This window comes from Larus michahellis, chromosome 2 (genome assembly GCF_964199755.1).
Source record: "Larus michahellis chromosome 2, bLarMic1.1, whole genome shotgun sequence".
NCBI lineage: Eukaryota > Metazoa > Chordata > Aves > Charadriiformes > Laridae > Larus > Larus michahellis.
In genome coordinates, this window is record NC_133897.1 from 84358451 (window position 1) to 84377977 (window position 19527).

Sequence of the window (19527 nt, forward strand, 5' to 3'; positions counted from 1 at the left end):
AACTACTCTCTGTGGTTTCATCTGAGCCCTCTGAGGCTGTAATTTAACTTGGCACTGTGCTATTTAAAAAAAAAAAAAAAGAAAAAATATATAAACATTGCTGTAAGATCACTGGTGGTATAGGGAAGTAATTCTATTTAATCAAGAAAAATAAACCACAAAAAAGCGGTGGTATTTTCAGTATTTATTATTACGACAAGCTAAGCAGATGAGGCTGATTACCTTAGACTTCAAAAACAGAGAACCATTCTGTCAGCGAAGGGAGGGCGACAGGCTTTAACAAAAAAGCTCTCCGTTCGCTGTGCCCTCCCACCGCATTCACTTGCAAATCACTGTGTGTGCTTGGAAAAAGCCTGCGCTTCCCTCCTCTCCAACCTTCCCCGGGTAAGTGCTGCGGCTCCATCGGCAGCGCCTCTCTCTCCCGCTCTCGTCCTCGGAGGGAGAGTGAGTGTGTGCGTGTCTCTGCGTGTGTGCGCTGGTAATGGTCTGTGTCTCTCCTTTTTTTTTTTTTTTTTTTTTTTTTTTTAATCAGGAGCTCTGAATGAAAGCCAGTCAGTGGGAGAGCTCCCCCTTAGCTTTGGTTCCCGGCTGTCCAGAGTTAAGTGATGCTGGGAGAAAAAGCCTGAGTTAGATCCAAGTAGGATCAGTCTTAGAAAATAATAGGAGAAAACAAACAACAACAAAAAAAGGACTCTAACAGCTCGTTTTTCAGTCTGGTTGGGGTGAACACTACTCCACTTTCTCAGAAGCAGAATAAAAGGTAGGAGCCTTCCTTATTTTTAATTCCTTATGCTCTTTGTAGTTGTTGTTATTATTATAGAATGAACAGTGTGGTGTTTAACGCAATGCATAGAATTGTTCTACTGTATACAACTTTTTACATTTTATAAATATGCTTTAGGAGTAATGAGACAAGGGATAAGAAATAACTGCTGTGTATTCTCTCTTCAGAGTAAATCGATGTCATATTTATTCAAGATTGAAACACTAAGCTTTTTATAATATTTATTTTTTTCCTCCTAGTAAGCAGGCTATCTTTTGAGTAGCAATTTCTATCTGTATTCAGTTCTTGCAAATTCAGTGGGGGGGAAAAATACTAGTTGAATTAAAAAAACCACAATGTTTCACAGTGTAACTGTTATGAACATAGCATGGAACATACACATATGTGCCCTCACTTTCTGTATACCAGTGCAAGTCTGTTAGAGCTTTCACTGCTATTCATTCTGCCCTGAATTGAATTTCAGAATAATTATACACACTCAGAGCAAATGCTTCTTATGAAGGAAATCCCTGTGGAGAGGGATAGCAGGGTGGATAAAGCCAATCTTTCAAATATCTGTACAGAGCTATATGCACACAAATGGGGAAAATACTGCCAGGTTTGACATTTCAGTAAGGGGAGGGGTGGGGGGAGAAGAGAAAAGGTGGAGGGAGGAAAAATTTAGTCTGCACCTGTGTAAGCATTTATTGTCACTGCTGCAATAAAATCCATATTTGATGTGGTGTTAAATTAATGCAGCACAATGCAAGTCTAAATCCATGTTCCCAACTACTAACTATTGATGGTATTGTCAGCTGCATTAGAAATTTGCAATAGGCTAATACTGTACATGATCCTAGTTGCAGATGTAAAAATCTAACAGTCCTTCAGCTTCAGGGAGTGCATCTGCACGTGCAATCAGTGACAAATAGCAACCAGCATTTTAAAACTGACCTATCATCTCTGTTGCTTCCACACAAATGGAGCTGTTGCCTGTAATCTTCATGTTTCATTTCAGTAAAAGCCTCTGTATTACGCCAACTGCACACTCATTGCTTTTAAGGTATTTTTTGAATTATACAACTTGTTGTGTGTGCATTTGCATATGCATGTGTGAGTGTGTACATGGTGTGAGGAAGCAGGTTTGTAAAAAATTGTGAAAATTGTGTCTTTTTTTTTTTTTTTTCTAAGCTAGTAGGCTTTAAATTTACATGGTGATATTACTGGAGAGGGAAAGCAGGGAGTGGAAGACTGGAACATATTTCTGAATCCCTAAATCCTTTTTAAATATGCTATTTACTAAGGATATTATGAGTCTAGTACACGCGTTTCTTGAGATTTTCCAGTCACAAACTTTTATATTAATTAGTTACTTTTTTAATGTAATAGTAGTCAGTGCTCTTTTTGAGGAGGAGATGAAAGAATAAACTTAGGGAACTGGGAAAGGCAAGTACAAAAGACAAGCTATCTTTCTCAAGAGTTGAAAAACAGCTTTTTAGAGTTAATATGGGTTTACATCAAGAGAGGAATACCTCTTGGATTATAAAGTGGTAATCTAGTTTGTGCCTGAGGGAGTCTTTTCAGATTTTTATACACTTTGTTAAATAAAAGAGAGAATGAAGAGGTCATTCCTGTAGCAGTTTCTGTTAATTTTAGTTTAGCTTTACGTCCATGTTTTCTCTGTGTGGTGTCAAGATGACTTTGTACACTTAAATAGGAACTTTGTAATGTATTAGGAGTGTTGATTATAACACATATTTAAACTTGAAACTGCTGCTGATGATTTGATTTTTCGTTACTTTGGGTACCATTGGAAAATATGTCTTGATTGCTTGTTTTGCCAACAGTTTTTATTTAGAATGCGTTGTAACAGTTCATGGAAAAGAAAATAGCAAAATACATCTTAAAGGGACTGTACGTAGGACTTTATATATTCTTAAATGCTTTGCATTAGAGTAAATGAGTATAGATATACTAAAACTTTGTACTTGCATGTTCTCAATAGACAAAGGATCTGTGAAGAAACTGATGAAATACTGAAATGTGCTCACAGTAGACACTGTGGTTACTGTTCTTTTCTCTGCCTAGCTGTACTTGAAAAATCCATTAAAATAATGTTATATGTCAAAGCAAATGAGCTCATCATTAATTAAATGTAGAAAGATATTAATAAGATACACATCTATACATGCACACCAGTATACAAATTTCAGCTAAATAATATAAATTATTTTTTCCTTGTTAAATAATTAAATGTAATAGGCAGAAAATGTTAATTTGAAAATAATAATAATCTACCTCTGATTCTGAGAAAGTAATTTCCTCATCTCAATGTGATTTCCCAAGGAAACAAGTGAATGAAACAGAGCCTGTTTCATCTGGATAATTCTGTGCAGGTGACTTAATTTCTATGTCTGTTAACCATATTTACAGCCAGGTTGCAGGTCGAAGTAGTATAATTTTATACCTTATCACACCACTAGGTTGCAGCACTAGTGCAGGGGGTCAAATTAAGATTGAAATATTGTTGAATGGTAACAATGGGGTGAAGTTTCTGACTGTTACCACAATATTATTTTTAATTCATTCATTACTATTGCTTGAAATCTTGAAACACTTATACAAGTCTGAAAACACCAAGGCATCTTAATTAGACTTCACAATAAGTCCTTGTTCATAGATTTGAAAAATGTACTGTACAGTTAGTTCTTTGAAATTACATGATAGATAGAAATGGAAGGGAAAAAATGATTATTTAGGCAAGTAAATAGGCAGAATATAAGGGTTTAAGAAACATTTTGTGAGTGCCTTAAGTGAACCACCTAAATATATATTCTATATTACCATTGTATTTGCTATGGGCTTTTTAATAACTTACTAATTGATGTACCATTTATTATACAGGAGGAAAACTGAAATTCAGAAATAAAACTTCTTTTCTTATGAGCAGTTTAAATATGTCAAAGTAAAACATTATGAAGGGTGACTTCACTGCACATAAGGAAGCCATACCAGAGCACATTTTCAATTGCTCTGAACAGTATGCGACTATCAATGAAAGCTCACGCACACTAACGGTACAGTTCACTGAAACCTTGGTTGACTTTACAACACACACACTGCACAACAAACCTACTAATGTCAACAGTTGCTTCTTGAAAAAAACCATACTTCTTTTACTGTCCAACTTTTGGAAAAACTTGAAGAAACAATGAAGGAACAATGGTATTCTGAATACTGCCTTCCCCAAATCTCTCTTGAGGCCCAGAGGAACTCCTATGTTGAATGTTCCTTCCTCCTTTCCTCTCTGGATTTACAGCTCCAGCTTTGAGTTCTTGGCATGCGACTTCCCTAACTTGCCTGTTTCTGTGGGTTAGCAGCTCTACAACAGAGCAGTAGAAAATAATCTCATCTCTGGGGAGCTGAGTGTGTTACAGTTATCAGGCTGTACTACTACACACTGAAAAAATCAACTAGGCCTCAGCACTGTCTTTTTTTTTTTCTTTGTTCTCTTTCCATCTGGGGGGAAGTCAGAACACCACCCAACCAAAGAGCTATTGAGCTCATACGTTCTGTTTACTGGCTTATCAGTCTAATTTTTAGTATGTGGAGGATCTGCCAAAAAACTGCCAGTTGAAGGTTTATACATATTTCTTTGTACATTCAGTCTTCCTGATTATTAAACGTCAGAGCCAGTTACCTCAAGTGAGTGTGTGTGTCTGTACAGTAGAGGCAAAACAGTGAAAACCTTTGTCTTGTACAGGGACTGCATTCTAGCAAGCAGAATACTGTACAATTTCACTCTTAATTTATATCATCAGCTGTTTATTACTTTTTTCTGTAAGTTCCTATTAACATTTCTTGCCTCTACTAATTTAGATGAAATAGATAATGTTTATCACTTTTTTGATAAAGAAGCATGTCCGGCAGGAGGCATAAAGCTCTAGCAGTATCTCAGACGTACTCCCCAGCTTGTACTGTCACGGGGCACCTGAGCTAGGATATAAACTCAAGTCTGCTGGTTAGAAGTGTGTAGTACTACGTGTCTACCAACAGGCTGCGTCTGGGGAGTACAAAGATTTAGGAAGTTAACTGGATAAAATGAAAAGCAACACGGCAGGTGTCCTTTCTATTATTGTTCCCAAATGCACATCATTCTTCACACAACGTTTTTTGCCAAAGTGAACTTTGAATCATATTTCAAACAGAAGGAAATCACGTAAAGAAGAGAACATGGGTGTGAGTTTATGTAAAGGTAACGATTCAAAAAATGAATTGAAAATAGATGATTCCAGAATTCTGTTGCTCAAAAGCTAGAACTGTGTTCCTCTGTCTTTTACAAAAATAAAAAACGTCTCCAAAATATCTTCTCATTAAGAACTATCCCTTATGTGATACATATGTTTATGTATATGTATGTTTTATCATTTTACTGTTAATATTCCATCTCCTGCCACACTACAGATTTGATTTATTTTATTATCCTATTTCAGTGCTTTGCATTACAACATAAAGAACATGACATACCATCACTTAACCTGATCAGATCACGAACCTTAAAAATGAATGCAATCCTCACGATTTATACAATGCTATAATATCCATATTTTTAAGACATAAAGGATAGATACCAACATAATTTACAGGACTAGGAACAAGACTCAAAATACAACGTCCAACAGGACTGGTAATTTATTTTCCCCAAAATAGCATAAAATAAAAACGCGTGTAACTGAACTGTTATCGTATGCTTGTGTCTACCACACTTCAGTAGTTCACATGATGTTTACACCTCTTTAATGAATGAAAAGATTATATTGCTAATTGTTATGCTAACCTAATAGTAAGCACAAATAAAACAGAAATACGTCTGTGTCTAGGAAGCTCAGATGCTGTGCATTCTGTCATTGGTTCCTCTAAGTGTCACAAGTGTACAGCGGATTTTTACTTCCACAGAAATCAAGAGAGTTTTGTATGTAGATTTTCTTCAATATGTTTCATAACTTACACATAAGACAAAACACATGGACAAAATCATTGTGTATTTTAATGAGGGTGAGGAAAGAGATAGGAATCCAGAGTATTTGTAATTATTTAGAGGTACTATACAGGACAGAGGGAGGATGGTTAAGTTTATCCTGCTTCTAAGATATCTAAGAAAAATTATCCCTTAAATGTGTAAATTCCTTTTGCTTACGAATAGTCATCTGCCATTTTCCTGATGTCTTTTCTATGGTGAGTGGAACTGGGACCGTGAATGTGTGTGACGTCTAAGGTGCAAGACTCCGTCAATAATGGTAATGTTGCTGTGCGTACAGTGTTAGTGTCCTTGCCTCTGTCCCCTGTCCTGGGGCAGTGGAATCTCCAGGGCCAAGGCTCCTGTAACCCTGAAAAGGTCTTTGTAGTGGTATTGTTACCACAGGTGAAGTCTTCTAAACAGGGATCTGGACACCCTTTTCAAAATAAGTGATGAAAGATGGGGAAAAACGAGACCCCTTCCTCTCTCATTATGCTGAGATTTTCCTGACTCTGTCCACGTGGTTTAATAGGTATAATATAATATTTTTTTTTACTTGTATGATTATCACTCTCATAATGTACTTTTAACAATACTGTCCCTCACTAGACCTAAAAATGCTGTCAGATATGGCCTTGAGAGGCGTATGGGCTTCAATTATGAATTGGGACTGTAGTGTGTTTTATATACAAGTTCATATTTTTTGAGGGATGGACTGTCATCTTTTCTCCATGTATCTTTTGACACCTTTGGCAGAGAGAAAAAGGGGAGAAACTTGTACCTAACCTTCTTGTAGTCTTGACTGAAAACTGTGCATAGTATTACTGTACTTAATTTGAAATTCATAAAATGACTTCTTTCAGTCCTCAGGTTGTTTTCTCTATTTTTTTAAAATACATGTCCTTATAATCATATTTTCATATTACATTCTTTGTTAGAGAAACGTCTGAGCCTAAATATATCAGACAAGGTGTGAATCTAAAAGTTTCTATATGGGTCCCTCTCTGTTTTATGGTGCATAAGAAGATTCCTAGAAGATCTATACATCCATTTTATCTGTGTGTCATCAGCAAATTAGTTAAAAGTAGACTTAAATGTCATTGATTTCTCTATATCATGAAAATTCTATGTAATGCATTCACTAGAAGTGCACATGTGCTAATTAGATGAATAAGATTTAGTTCTTAAAATAATATGGGGTGTTTGCTTGGTTTTTTTCAATGTTGAGGCTACTCAGAATGTGGCCTCAATTTTAAGTAGCAGACTGTCAATTGCAAAACAAACCTCAAGAAAATTAGAAAGGATACCAAAAAAATACAAAGCAGACTGTGTTTAAAACAAAAAATCCCAAACCATGATGAATCAAAGCAGGAGAATGACAATATTTCAGCTGTTATTTTCTTTCCACCTGTTAGAATAAATTTTAATAACAAATTATTCAAATAACCTTCCACAAAAATTTTGCATCATGTTATAGATAATATTTTCATTATCAGTATAGATGTCTTCTAATTTATTTTTTATTTCCTTTAGTAGGGAGAAGATTTTTATGTGTCAGTACTGTTGTATGGTTTGTTGTTGTTTTTTTCATTATAATCTTGGTGCTGCAAAGCCAGCTATGTAGAGCTACTAGCCTGCCCTCATGACTTTCTGCTACAAAATAAAAACAAAACTAGTTATGCAAGCTAACTAACCCTTGGGTCATCTAGTAGCGAATTATAGTTAAATACACAGTTTAAAACAACAAGAAATCAGAATCTACAAAATCATTGCCATAGAACAAGGAGATTTTCAGCAGAGATAACAGCTTTCAGCCATTTAATCAGCAGTCTTTAATTGGCAAGTAATAGTGTAGACCTCAATTTATGAATGAGTTGCTTGGGTATATCCAGTCATTTTGCATGTTACATCTAAGCTCCCTAAATATGCTACTGCTTCCCCTTCGCAAGACCAAGATCTAAATAGTATTTTGTCTCCTGTTTCCCTTTGGGATAGTTTCCACAGGCTTTTGGCAGAAAACTGTAGTGTCCATAAAAGACTAGGACATAGAACATGATCATGAGTACCATTTTAGGGAAGCGTGCTTTTTTTTCCCCTCTGTTGGACGAAGATTTTCTGTCATTAATGCACTGGGATGTGCTCTTTCCCTTGAGTTAGAGCATGGTGCTCATGGTCAAGATACCACTGAAGCTGATATCTTGATTAAAATGGGTGAACTGGACCACAGGCATATTAGATACATGACTTAATACTTGAGGGCTTTTTATCGACAGTTTGTGATTAAAAACTTAAAAGCTTATGTGTTATGTATTACTAGATGTACTTTTTTTCTGGTACTTATATCTGAATGGCAGATATACAGACACAGATAGATGGATTTTCATCAATGGCATCATTTTTTAATATTTTTTTTTTCCTTGGTTATGCATTTTCTTCAAATTTCTTTTCTTAAGTGGTTTCAAATGAAGTAGTACCCTGATTTGACTAATAAATTTAAGAATATCTTTCTTAAGGTGGAAATGCATTAGTTTTTAATTTATTTGTATTATTTAGACAGTCTTTAATCTTTCTGATGACCAGAAGAAACTGATCTGCTTTGTAAAATTTAAGTATGTGGGGGGAATATGTGTACAGAATGGAAAATAAGGACAAAATCATACATTTCTTCTTCTTATTATCCTTGATTAGCAAGGCATCTGAACCCACTCCAAAATACATGTGCTATTTCTGAATATATCCTAATTGTGGCTTGGTTTCCTCTAGCTTTTTATTTGAGGTCAGAGAATTAGAAAAGAATGATGAACTGAGACATAGTGTATTATAGTAATAATCCCCTTAAAGTTATGATGAGCAAAAATCTTCAAGAGAATTTAGGAATCTATAATGTGAATAAGAAAGGTCACTGGTTTAAGCTATTCTAAATTGCATGCCCAAAAATCTGTGACAAAGAAGGAGAAATCAATTATTTAAGTTCTGAAATACAAAGATTTTTTTAAAAACTGTGTAATTACAATTCATTACGTTCAGGGGTTTAAATTATACTTGTTATGTTAGTCTTTTAGAACAGAATTTACACATAGCCAACTACAAATGAGGTTTTGAGGTTTTTACTTTTAGCAACACCCACTTAGCTGGAGTTAAACACAAATGGTAAAGCTCAAAGGAGTTCAGCCTTCTAAATTACAAGACCAAAACCCACTGCGTTAACATAGCAGGAACTTCTTGCTAAATTTTGCATTATGTACATTCAAGGGAGGAAATACCCACCTTTACTTTCCTCCATGGCTGCAGCCATCAAGATCCAACCAGAAAGTGCTCATGTACATAGGGTCTGAGGTGTTTTTCCACTTGGACAGCCTGAGAAAGTCAGGTCTAATAGGGAAAAGCAGCCTACGTGGATCAGTGCCACAGCTGCCAGTCAAACGCTACCAGCTCATTTTCTGGAAAAGCACCCAGACACTCTTGTCTTACAGGTATACATGACTCTGGGGTCATTTTTGTGATTTAACTGGTTCGTCATTACTCTAGGTATTCTGGCTAGGGTCCATTAGTAGCTCTAGCGTATTAAAATCCTTTTCACTAAAAAAGTGCACACAAGTAAAATCATGATACCTCAGCACTAAAAAAATGGATTTCTGAACTGCTTTAGAAGCTATTTTGTTGCTATTAAAACTGGCAATTACTGGATTAAAACTGGACTATTGGTTATTGGAAGAATAACATAAAAAAAATGTGGTGTCATAATGCCATGATGACTGAAAAAAAATATTTTAAAGAACTAAATTCAATTCTATTTAAGTAAACAGAATTAATCTCAATGATTCTAATGTATAATGAAGCACTGACTTCTCAAGGGTAACCCATTAGTGCTCTAAAATATATGAGCTGAAATTAAGTGATGCACAGAAAAAATATTTTGAAGGTAACTTAATATGTTTCTGCACAATCAGAAATACTGGTAATGAAGATCAGGATAATACTGAGGCAAAAACAATTCTTTTATAATCTTGACATTGTTCAGGGCCTTTTTTCTTTAAAGGGAACAATTATAGTGATTTAAAGAATTTTGCTGGTGAATTAGTAGTTTTATGTTCTGAGATGCTTTGTTTCTTTCTGGCTGAAGGCTGTGAACACTTTTTTAATCGTTGTTTTGTTGGTGTTTTTTTTTTTTTTTAACAGACAAATGAAATATACTACATGAAACAATTGCCAGTGAAGTAATTATGATTTGAAATTCCCCCACCCCCCCACCCCCCCAAGACTTTGAGGTTTGTTTTTGGTTTGGTTTGATGGAGTTAGTGCACTCTGACCTGTTCTTATCATATAATACTATTCTTTGTGAAGGATGAGGTTTTGCAATGGGAATAGAAAATAATTCATTTGACAATGAGATATCCTGTAAGCTAGAAATATTGCTTCTTCAGTATTTCTCAATTTATGTAACACACAGCTTTTTTAAGAGTTCAGTAAATGTGAGATCAACTCTTTTTTGTTTGTTTGTCTGTTTTTAATAATTGCAATTGGGAGGGAAAACTGAGTGAGGTAAAAGAAAAATTCTTAAAGTATAAGTTGTTGAACTTTACTTTGATAAAATTTCCTTTAGGGGAGACTGTAAATTGTTGATGGGTTTGGAGTTGTTTGGGGTTTTTTTCTGTGTCTGTTTAGTTTGCATTCATACATTTGCATATGTTCTTACTTCCTTGTCCTAGAAAGGCAATATATCATGCTAAATGTTCACTGCCTGTTTCTTGCAATTTGTCAGAAACTTAGTAAAACTTTTTTTTTCCTCCATATTCATTAACTCTGCAGTAAGTCTCCACATTTCAGCAGTTTGTCAAAGTAAGCAGAATGATGTTCATAACTTGCTAATCAAATCGAAAGTCAAATGTTGATGCCATTTCTTGTGCAAGTCCCTGAAAAGTTTGTTCACTTTTTCAGATGGGAACCTTAGGAATGCAGATATTTTTAATCTTTTGGTGCCATCTTGTGGCAAGAGGGTAATTATATGAAACCAGGAGGCACTCTATTTTCTAGCTCACAGTTTCTATGCCTACCAGCAAAATATCTTGCTTTGGTGATAGAAAGATATATATGTATGAATTTTTATAGGGACTGTAAAACAGCAAACTGAGTCATGCACAGGACAAAGTTCTCTTTGGTTGCTTCTATTTTTTGGATCTTTTCAAGTGCATTACTAGAAATACTGGTTTGAGAAGTCTTACAAAAATTGAATATAATTACCACATGGAAATAGATTTTTAGTCTGTAATGCATTAGATCTCTGTAGAATACTTAAATACTTAACTAGTTCAAGGTAATTGTCGATAGATTTTTATTGTATTAGTGTATCAAATCTCTGTAGAATACTTTAATACTTAGCTGGCTCAAGGCAATATTCACTTCAGCATCCTGTAATGTTTAACAGAAAGCCAAGGTCTGTCCTAGCATTCTTGGTTTTTATTTTATTTTCTGGTTTTGGCTTTGGAAAATTCATACCAGCCTACATCCAAAAAAGCAATAACAGCATGGGAATGATGTTTATTTTCCTGATATTTTCACTGGGATTCAGCAAGATGAGTGGCTTTGGTTCTGTGCTAGTTTAATACCTGTTTTTTTGAAGATAATGCTTGTAGATGTCTGCAATCAGTACAGATAACATCCTTGCTCAATTTCCTAAGGAGCTTTCTTTGTGATAGTCCATATTTGCTTACTTATTTATCTCTGACTTCCAATCATGCTGAAAGTTTCTAGATGCAAAAATATTGCTCCCTGTCAATAGCCGGAAAGAAAATGTCTTGTCCTGCTTTTACTTAAGCCAGTGGTTCTCTTTCTTTCAGAAGTAAGGGTGACTTTATTCTTTCTTGGTGTTTTTGAAAAACATTTATTATATTCTGGTCCAAATAACATCTGAATGTCTTGTAGTCATTGAAGATCAATTGCAAATTATAACTTTGCGAGTTATTATAATACCTGTTTTTCAGACAAGAAGTATGAAAGCATATAAAGATTAAAAGTTCTTGTACCTCAGGGATAGAAAACAGACTGTTATTTTGAATTTCAGTCCACTACTATAGCCAGAAAAGACCAAAAAAAAAAAAAAAGGAAAAAAAAATACAGCATTTTGATACATTTTCATAGTATATCCTCTGAGATGAAGGAGGAAATACTGTCAGTCAAAATTAGTACTAAATGAGAACACTGTTTAAGATTCACCTTCCATTCACAAACGAAAGTAGTATTCCAAGTGAATATTCTTGCAATGTCAAATACTTCCACCGCTTTCCCTACACATGGCCAATAATGCCTCATTGTGTATTATAAGCTTTCTAAATTTAGATAGAAAATAAAAATATGATAAGGCTGTTAATACAAGACTTTTTTTCTAGAAATTATATGGTGTATACTAAAATGTTAGTCACTAGAATGTGATTTTTTTTAATAATCAATCACTAGCTGAGGTACATTGATATGCTGTGCCAACTCGTGACCGAGATAAATCAGTCAATAGCTGAAGGGTTCCTTTTGGATGGTTAGGGACTGTGTGATTTCTCTGATTAGGGTTAGCTGGGTTAGCTAGAGATAAAACTCCATTGCCTATCAGCAGGAATGGAGAGAAGAATCACAACGTTAATGTAATAAGATATAGAATTTCAACAGTTTTGTACGCGTATGTGAAGATGTGTTTGTGAGTATTTTTCCTCCTGATCCCAGTAAAAATCTCTTGACAATTAATCCACTTGAATGCTTCTCTGTCTTTCTGTATCTTTTGGTGCCTTCTACAGTATACTTTGCCTGCAAGATTGAAGTGGTATGTGATGAAACTAAAGAAAGAATTGCAATTGCTCATTGCAGTGAATTCACATGATGTGAATTCCCTTACAAGCAAGGCAAACCTAAATATGTGTCACAGTCTTTCTGATAGAAAGTTGTGAAGTTTAAGGCATGATTCTAAATAATATTTGTATGAATAAAGTTATGATATTATGACATATTATATACGCTAATAATAATTACACTGAAATACAAAATGTAACTTGTATCTTTTGCAATTCATATAAAATCAGTTTCTATATTATTCTGTGATTTGCTTTCTAGGCCTAATAGAGACATTTTCTATACCTACAATTTCTAGGCTTGGTAGAGCTTACATTTTCTTACATGGGAAAAATATAGTCAGTATTTCATCATTAAACAGTGTTTTCTGCCATTTCAATGTAACATGTGAATGGTCTCTAAAAATAAAATCTTAAAAGACTTTCTAGAAAGTTTTTTACCAAAATTGCATCTTCTTCAGATCTTATTCTGGATAAATACACATTTGTGTATGCACGGAGCTGTAATTTTCATGTGGCTACATTTAATAAAAACTGAGTACTGAATATTTTAAAGAATATTCAAGAGGGAAAAGTAGAATTCTGTTAATATATATTAAAGGGTTTTTTTTAATTGTATTTACTTATAAAAGCTGCAGGTAAGGCAGGTAGCATGCTTCAGCAGAAACATGCAGCGAGACAGGCAACAAATGAAGCACAGATACAGAAAGATGACGTAGCATCTCACAAGTTACCAAAGAGAAAGTTTCCAATGAGAAGCAGTTGTGTTTGTGCAGTGCAAAAAGCAGAAATGTAATAGTGATAAGTCAGTGGATGTTGTGGAGGAACAGACAGAGAATTTCTTGGATTGATTGATATGCATTCCTGAAGCATTTCAGGAAATTAAGGGAATGCTTCTTTGAACGGAACAGTTTTGAAATTTGGAGAGAAAGTGTTGTAAAGCCTGCATCTCAATTCACATGAGAATGCACTGCACCAGCCCTTAAAAAATGAAGGAAGAGACCACATGCAAAAGAAGCATGATATTCAATAACAGAAGAAATACTGGTTTGTACAAGGATTTGAGCAGAAATAATGTTTGTGTGAGATTAAGAGAATTTACAGACAGTGCTATGCAGATAAGAGGGATGTAAAATAAATTTAAGAGGGGAAAAGACAATGTAGATAGTTAGGAAAGTGTCTTGGAAAGAAGAAATAACCCAAAGTATCAATGTCTCCATTGAAGTTAGAGAGGGAAGAGAAAACATGGTCAGTTAAAGTTATTATTCCTATTTGTGGAGCTTCTGGAGGTGAAAAGAAAACAGTAGTAGTTAATGATTTTATAATTATAGTCAGGAATGCCTGGAAATCTGTATAAAGTAATTTCAGAATATGTTTTTGAAACAAGTGGAATTGCTAGAATTTCTTCGTCTAAGTTGCCAGTTCCCTTGTATGCCCTCTTTGCAAATTATACCTGTTGAATAGTAGATTTTTTCTTTTTCAATCCCAGTGTGCTTAATTTAGTTACAATTTTAGGTAGGTGAGTAAATACATTATTTATGCTGGAAACTGTTAGATCCTGTATATAAAGGGAAGACTGAAAAGTGTCTGTCACAGAACTTGTCTAGATGATCAAAAGGAAAAAATGTTTTTTAAAAATGTTTCTGGGGTTAGTCTGTCAGATAAGATTGATTACTGATCTGTGGAACTTGTATATTTAGTGTGTTCTTCTCCTGACTGTCAAAATTATTTATGTCTGGTGTGACTACCTGCTAGTCTATGCAACATGTACCTAGGCTGTGGCAGTGAAAGAAGAAAATTCATTCTGCTGTACAACTGCAATAATACATAACTGACAAGTTTTAGGGCCTGAATGCCTAGAGAAATTCTAAACAGGATATGAAGGTCACAAAAGCACAGGATCCCAACAACCATGGGTGCTGTTCTTACACACAAGACATAGGTGTACCATCTTTTCAGGCGCCTGCAGTCTGAATTAGTTTGTTGCTATGACTTTGTCCTATGGAGATTACAGTATTTAGGGCAAATCAGGAAGTGCTGTTTAAATTGAAAAGAGAACTGCTAAAATAGTAGTGACGCTGGTATTTCAGGTTATGTACTTGTTGGCATTAGGGTAAAAGATCTTTCCTTTGCCAAAGTGAACTTGGTTGTTTTCTCATGAAGATGAATAGAGAAGCGTGCGTATACATTAGCTGCAAATGAAGCACTTTTTTCCTTCCCTACATTTTACAGTGTAGAAGTAACTTAAGCTGCTTTTGAGGTGTGTATATATATGTACACGCCCATACACAAATAAGACAAAAATTAAAATTATATTTTATTGGACTGATGTAATTAACTCTATGTGCTTCAGAAATAAAACTGTATTTTACTGCAATGGATTTATATCCATGTCTGTTGATGCAGACTAAATTGTGAAACACTGACATGGAGGTAGCTTCAACTTTTGAGTATTGTAAAGAGAATTCAGGAAATGAAAGACAAAGAAATTGTAGTTCCTTAAAAATGGGAGCAAAAAGTCCTTCCTTAAAAAATTTTAAGACATTATTTTTTCCCCTGATTTAAAAATAATTTGGCAATAGCCTACTTGTGTAGGAAATAAAAAATTTCAGGGAAACTAAAACCTTGTGTGTCTAAAACTGTGCGTTTCCAACAGCGGTCAACCAAGTTCTCCTCAGCCAAAGGAAAAAAATAAAAAATCTCCAGATATTCCAGTGGTTTTCTGGTAGTCTTAGACCAGACTGACGCTCTTTTCTAGCTGATTTACGCAAGAAAGGAATGGTAACAGCGATCAGCTCTCCCGCTTTTGATTTGTTGGTCCACATTGCTATCCACAAGAACCCTACGGTTTTTGTGCTTTGGAAAGACCATACTAGAGTCTTTCTTGCTTCTCATTTAAAAAAAAAAAATCTTGAAGGAGAGTAAATAAGAGTTAATTTACACTGCCTCTTTCTGTGTGTTTTGGTACTTTCTCTGAAAGGCATTTTGGTTAACAGCAGCAGTCAGGTGCTCTTGTCAATTAGGCCATGCTTGAAATATTGTGTACTTGTTCATGTGTAAAAGCCATGCATTTGAGGAACCAGAAGATGCAGGGCTGCACAGCACTGCAGAAACTCCTCATTGTCACTGGATTTCTAATGCCCTCTTCCTAATTAGAGAGAAAGAGTTTGCCTGCAGGGAAGATGAAAAGCCACCTCCTACTTGCGGTCTTGGAGGATGTACTAAACTGCAGAAGTCTGAGGGCCACAGTATGTTGTTAAACTAACGTGCTTCTTGTGCACAGAAGACCCCAGCATTTTGCAAATGACTTAAGCTTGTGTTTAGCTTCCATTTCCATTGACTGTATTTGATCATATAGATAAATTTAAGCACATTTAAATTGTTTTTAATGCTATCCAGATATGTACACACTCATGTGCTTTGGCCAACTTACTTGTAATCAAACTCATGCCTTGTTCTGAGACTTTAATTTCCTAGCAGAAAATAAGAATAAAATGGCTTTGTGTTTCTGAGATTAACTGGATGATAACCATCACCCTTATCTGCCTTTGTCTCAGTTTGTGCTTAGCAGTACAGTGTTCAGGACTTCTAATTTTTTTCAGACATTTTATTGATTTCCACCTAGATTTTAATAAAAGGGCAATTTTCATCCCTCATGTAATTCTTAGAAGGCAGTGATTTTTTTCATAACCTTTTAATGATCTCCAGTAAGTATTTGTCAGGTAGTTGATTTAATTGATTTCAAGACCAAGATGAGCATTCTGCTTTAATAATGAAATGCAGAGGACAGTTGGAATGAATGAATTATATATAGAATACATGTGATAAGAGCTTGTCCTGAAGAGAAGCGCAAAATGAGAACCTACACTGAGCTGATCATTCTTATTATTTAGGAAGAGTTTAATTGCACTTTTGCTTCAGGGTGCATTAAGCAGAAACTTTCACATCCAAAGCAATATATAGAATTATACATTTAATAAAATATCAACATGTTATCTCACTAAAAAGGCTACAGTGTTGCAAGACAAACTGCTAAATATTTTAGAATTATTAAATCTTCAACATAAGACTATGACATAAAATTATAAGGGAAATCAAATTATGAAATTTCATTCCTGTTCTTTTTTCATACACATATTTTACTCCTAAAATTTTAATGTTTGTTGTGTTATCTGTTCATAAACTTTCCAAAATTGTAAGTATTATTTTTGTAATGTTTCTTACATCCTAATGTTGCCCAGCTGTTACTCAGAACTTGATCGTCTGCATTCTTTCTGTGCTATGCAGGTGCTGGTATTTCAGTGTCCCTATTATGTGTCATGTTGTTTATTTAGGACATACTTCTTATGTTCTTTGCTTCTCACTTTATATTTCCTGCCAACCACGAATGTTCGACTTTAAACCATACGATGTAATATAGCAAAACAGAAGTTGAATACTTTGAAATCCTCATTCTTGTGAACAAGACTGGGGTTCCCTGTGACAGTCTAAAAGATACTGAAGTCCTCTGTGAGAAATTTTATTATGTAGCTGAAACATTAAACTCTGCCTAGGCATATAAAATTTCTGTTCCAGTGGGTGGCTAAGTACTGCCTCATACCTCTTCCGGGTATGTTCTTCCTGGGCTGTATCACCAGGACCCACAAAATTCGGTTAAACTTTGGGAGACCTAACTTAAGTAGCAATGCCCCAAAGAAACGTGCCACGTAAGAGACAATGTGGCACACTAGCAAGGAGAAACATTAAAAAATTGTTCCAACATAAATACTCATGTGATAAACCCCTTAACATCTGTCCATAAAAAAAGACTATCTCTAGGTATCAGTACGCACATCCAGATACTTCTTGGATACTCTATGTTACTTTGCTTATCCTTACAAATAGTTATTTTCCTGTGTTTTTTCAGTCTTTTACTCATTTTTAAACATGAATTTGACAGTATGCTTTGGAGCTTTTAATAATATTCAATGGTATCAACAGTATTCATGCTGTACAGCTGTAGTTCCTGGATAACTGGATAATGTAGTTTCAGTATATAATGGATGTTATTTATTGAGATTTAATTAATGATAAAGAAAAGTCAGTTTTTATCATGTATCACTTATTAGCTATTAATAGGTATGTGAAGTACTGCGGTTTTTTTGAGTTGCAACTGTGTTTGTGCTTAGGCACTGCCATCTTATCTATTTGTGCGCTGCCTGCTTGTTCGCAGAACAGCAAGGACTTCAGAGTCACTGAAGGGCTTTAGGCCTCCTTTGTGTCCGTATAATACATTATTATTAATGAACACAAAAAAACCCACAAACTATATCCACTCTACTTATTTTGTAGTCCTATTAACTCCTAGAATTTTTCTGAATTATGCAGATGGTTGGGCAGCATACAAAGATTACTTAGTAAAATATAAAATAACTCATAATTCCATAACTGATGTTCTTTGCTTTGAATCCAAACTGAACTAACAATCAGTATTTAATCTAGAGAGGTAGCACTGCTGTTACCATTGTAAGCCAAGTAAAACTTAAAATCAAGTTTTTCTTGATTATCAAATAATGTATAATACAGTTGTGAGGGTATAGATGCCAAGACCAGCAGTCTACCTCAGTTTTTTCTGAGTTTTTTCTATCTCAATTTTTCCTACTAATTGAGCTGCTTTACATATAATCACTGGGGCCTTTTCTTTGTAAAGACATCATGATTGGACTTCGTTATCCTGTTCAAAAACCTTCCATCTACATTGAAGTCCTGTGCCACGATACTTGATTGTGGAAGGACTGCAAAAAAAGTGTTTATGGGGGAGAAAAGAACTAGTAAGTCTGAGCTACTTACTGGGAGATGAAATACATAACCCAGGGTGCATATAATGTGTACAGGGGCACATGGTTCTCTAAAGATGTGTGGCTTTACCCATTTAACACTACATGGGAGTGAAAAGCAAACAAAAACATCTTACTGTAGTGTGCTGGGGCTTCCAGCATTAAGTAAGACTTGAGTAAACTGTTTAGTCTATCTGCTTGAATTTTCTTTCTCTTTTGGAAGTATTTGTATGGAACTATTTCTCTGGAAATATCGTGGCCTGTTAGAGACCGTCACAGATATAAGACATTTATAAACTAAATAGGCAAGACTGGAAAAGGCTAGGGCATGGGCAATAGCTCACTGAGGTTTGAAATAACTTGTCCTAACTCACACTTCACATGGCTTAAAGATTTAGGAATAGAAACTCTTTCTCTCAGGTTCATCTCTGTCCACTGGCTACGTATCATATTAATATGCTGAAGCAAAAAAGCCCATGAAAATATATAATAAAATAAATGTGGGGACAGGAAGATAACTTCCTGGGACCTTTCAAGGCTGATTGGTTACCAATTTAACTAAATGTTGGTTTTGGTTTTATTATTACATTATTATTATTTTTTAGATTTTTTCTCTAAATTAAAAAATATTGATTCATTTCTTTTGCTTCTTCCCACCACAGTCTCTTTGGAAACCTAATGTTTTATGTTTGATGATAAATGACATATCACATTAAAGCTAAGTGTGATTTGAAATGGCTGAAATATCTAAAAGAATCAAACATTATATTGGAGACAGGTCATCCTTAATCGTGATGTGATTACAGTTTTCATACTATTTTTCCTCTTTCAGACAGCATTTCTTCTGCATATTTGGAATCATTCCATCTTCCTTTCCTTGAAGACACAGCGGGTATATAAGCATTAACCATTGTGTGTTCAGCCCCTTGGGCTATGTTTCCTGTTTCCAGTGATGTTAAAAGGTACTTCTGAAAATCAAGTAGTCTGAAGTGACAACTCTAAAAAAGCAAATGTAGGGTGAGCTACTACTAAACAAAATATGAGCAGGCATTTAGTTTTTCAAATTATGTTTAATCCCTAGAGGGCTGTGGAAGCCAG

General features: G+C 34.9%; 1 protein-coding gene across 2 annotated transcripts in view; it reads left to right on the plus strand.

Moving 5' to 3' along the window:
* Nucleotides 1–216: 216 nt before the first annotated feature.
* CDH10 (cadherin 10) overlaps nt 217–19527 on the plus strand; it is a 106126-nt gene continuing 86815 nt past the window's right edge. Inside the window, exons 1-2 of one of the 2 annotated variants that reach the window (XM_074576149.1) lie at nt 217–384; nt 533–760. The gene's annotated coding sequence lies outside the window, so the exon portion shown is untranslated. The remainder of the gene's footprint in view (nt 385–532; nt 761–19527) is intronic. The other variant, XM_074576150.1, reaches the window with a different exon arrangement.